The following is a 4,032-nucleotide window of genomic DNA, read 5'->3' on the forward strand; positions in this document are numbered from 1 at the left end:
TCAATGTTCTAAATTTACATAAATACTTGCCTATGTCAAATGGAAATTTTTGTAGATATTTTTCTAAATAATGAGTATTTTTATGTGTATGATACACTAGGCACTTAGAAGGTGTATCTATTGTATTATGCCATTTTTGTAAAAACGAATGTACGTTGGCGAAAATGCTACTCTTACTGACAAAAGGCGACAACGTGTTGTTTTCGCCATCGCAGTTTTGCATAGGCGTTCTGACGTAGTTGTATAATAAATAAATGACAAAAAAAATGACAGATTTTTATCAATAACGATTTTTTATAACAGTATTGTACTTTAAGTAAATACAAGCGGACGTAATCACTGCGTAACTTCACAGCGCAAACATGCATGCATTATTGCAAATAATTATCTCCCTTCGATTCTCTTTTGTGAAATGTAATATGATACATATGATACCGTCTTTTTAACAAAAGATCTCATTGTTTATTTAAAGCAAATGTTTGTTGTTAACCTGACAATATTTTATTGATTTACTACATTTGAGGCATTCAGATAAATACGTTAAACGTTAAGTCTGTGTCGAAATAATTATTATTTCAGATATTTGATACATTGAAAAGCCTCAGAAAATCAATATTAGTTCGCGTTTTGTTTTGTTATATTTTAAGTGATTCATTTCACAACACCTACATACTTGGATATACAAGATTATAAGGTATAACCGGATATTGTCTTTCTGAGTCACGTGTAAAGTGAAACATCTACAGGTATTTAGAATCATTTTTTGTTCCTTCCACGGCTTCTTATAAAACTTAGGTTGATTAATACGTTATGCATTTTTTCGTGATACAGATATATTTTGCTAAATATGACAGCACAAAAGCGACATTACAGTTCGCAATATACAATTTCGATTCAACAGAGTGTATTGTTTTCAGTTCTAAGAGGAAATTGTCAAAACTTGAGCAGTTTAAAATACACTATAAAAATCACACCATACAATCTCAGCCATCAGTAAAGTATCTCGGTTCAATCTTGGATAATGATCTCTTAGCCACATCTATTGTTGATAATATAGTAGAAAAAGTAAACTCTTCATTAAATTTTATGTATAGACGAGGCAACAGTTAGAATATGGAGCTAAGAAAACTTTTATGTAACTCTTTAATACAGTGTCACTTCGACTATGCCAGCTCATAATTTTAACATAAACTTCAAGTAGCAAAAAATAAAGTTGTTCGTTATATTCATGGTTATGCCTTTAGAAAATCATTGAAAGTTATTGATGTTAGTAGTATTGGGTGGCTTAATATAGAAAATAGAGTCATACAATTAAGACTCAATCATGTACATAAAATAAAAAATGTACGATAACTTTTCTTTAAAGTCTGATGTTCATTGTTATAATAGTAGAAACAGTGTAGGGAATTTTCATTTACCCCATGTTAAAAGTTTCACAAAAAGTACATTTTTACCAAGGTATTAGGGATTGGAACATGTACCTATTTGATATTAAAAGGGAAAGTAACTTTTTTAACTTTAAAAAGAAAGTAAAAGCTCAACTAAGTGAAAACATGAAACAATTTGAACAAGCTGATTTTATGTTTTACTTATTTTAAAGATAATTGTTTTTATTGATATAGTATGTTTTATATAAATGTATCTTGTGATTGGTTTTGTGATATATATAGATATTTTTCATCGGTGTGATAACTAGTTATATCTGCAATATGTGATAAATGTAATTAACATAATGTGCAATAGAAATTAATATTATTTGATCTTAGAAATATAAAATCAGTCCAGTATGCCATCTTTATGCATGGACTTGAATGCCAGTTCTTAAGAAAATATATTTGTTTCCATCAAAGGACCCTAATGGAAATAAGTTCTCTATTTAATTAATATTTAACTTTCACGGGTCATCCTGTGTTGTAAATATTGTCTTGAAGTCAACTAGATCTTTGATTTGATTATGAATGTGAAGAATAATAATTGTTTTACTAATAATGTGATAGATATATCTGTGATAAATTGTCTTTAATGATTGTAATATGACATATATAAAATGTTAGGTTATGAATAAAAGTTTGACATAACCAAATGAAATATTGAAGTAAAGAAGTTATTGTATTATTTCTTAATAAACCCAATTCCCACTTTATTAAAGAAAATCTGTAATTTTTTTCATTCTTCTAAAAACATATGTACATCGATTTGCACCGTTTGTATTGTTTATGTGCTTTGTTCTGTGTCTGTATGGATCATTAAAGCGCACTGTAGTTACTTCATGTCTGTTTGATTCAAAAATCCTTTCAATTTCAAACATATCTGAAGTTATTTGACTTTCACTTTCTCTAAACGTTCGTCATGACTATATGCATTTTCTGTCTATCAAAATACCTAAGTTAAATGTGTCAGTCTTACAGTCTTAGGCGAAATAATGGTAGTAGCGATGGGAGGATGAGGTGTTGGAGAGAGAGAAATATAAGGCTCTGCCTCAAACCCAAGGATAAATAGATAAAAAAGAAATGAAAATTAAAAAAAAAAAAAAATATATATATATATATATATATAATATATATATATATATATTTCTTTTTATCTATTTATCCTTTATCTTATTTTGAGCTGTTCATTGGGTTATGATCATATTTAGTAACCATATATATATATGGTCTTTCCATATTGTATCCATAATTGTTATTATCACCGTTTATGATATATATATATATATATATATATATATATATATATATATATATATATATATATATATATATATATATATATATATATATATATATATATATACATATATATATTATATATATATACAAAAAATGAAAACAAGTGCCGGAAAAAAGTCACATATAAATAAAACAAAAAACACAGTCCATGAGTTACTTATTTAATTATTATTAAATAAGTTAACTCATGGACTGTGTTTTTTGTTTTATTTATATATATATATATATATATATATATATATATATATATATAATATATATATATATATATATAATATATATGGTTACTAAATATGATCATAATATATGGTTACTAAATATGATCATAACCTTATGAACAGCTCAAAATAAGATGGACACTGTATGCCTAAATATCTTAAATATCTTAAGATGCATGTTTTATCTGTGGCTATCTATGACGTTCTTTATTCAATAATTTCTTTAAATTTTAAACTTTTTCATCTTTTTTGAATATGTATACCAATTATTTTCTTTAAGAGGATGATTATAAATAATTTATGTATTGTGTAACTTGTGTTATAATGTCAAGTATCATTGTGAAACAAATGGAAAAACGAAATCAAGATTACATAATATGAAAGTTAAATAACTTTTTTTTTAAATTAAAAAAGCATAGCAATTGGAGCATATTGCTACACTTATTTGTCTGATTTGTCTTTCTAAACAGAGCTTTTCCTCCCCTTTTCATTTGCACACCAAAGACAGTACCTATTCGTGTATCTGTTTCTTTTTCACGTCTTTCCATATTGTGTCCATAATTGTTATTATCACCGTTTTATGATGTTCAAAATATGTAATTGTTATTATCATGCTTTTCTCATGTTCAAAATATGTATTGATTTGTATTGTGCCGCCAAAATACTATATGTATTGGCGATAAACATTGTATATATGTTAATGCCAAATAAACACTGAATTGTTCAAAACAGGAATTAAAATAATCCAGCAAACTTCTAAAATCGCCTTATATCAGGTGCTTAATTTAGTATTTTCAACGTATTGTGTATATGTATCTAAAATGTTATTTGCATATAAATGTAAAATGAAAAATGAATGATGACATAAACGGTCTTTCAAATAACGCTGTAATCAAAAAGTCGCAAATACCATCATTCATTGTTGAAACAAAGATATTATCTTCGACAGTAAACAGAAAGCGACCAGTGCATGTAACTGGATTCGTTGAATATCATTCAGGTCTTGCAACAAAGCAGAGCTTTCTACCAAAAGCTAGAATTTACTTATGACTACATACTGTGCTGTCAAAGGGCCACTGAACTGG

The sequence above is a fragment of the Ruditapes philippinarum genome, unplaced genomic scaffold (assembly GCF_026571515.1).
Source record: "Ruditapes philippinarum isolate M1 unplaced genomic scaffold, ASM2657151v2 ctg4432_1_1_1_1, whole genome shotgun sequence".
NCBI lineage: Eukaryota > Metazoa > Mollusca > Bivalvia > Venerida > Veneridae > Ruditapes > Ruditapes philippinarum.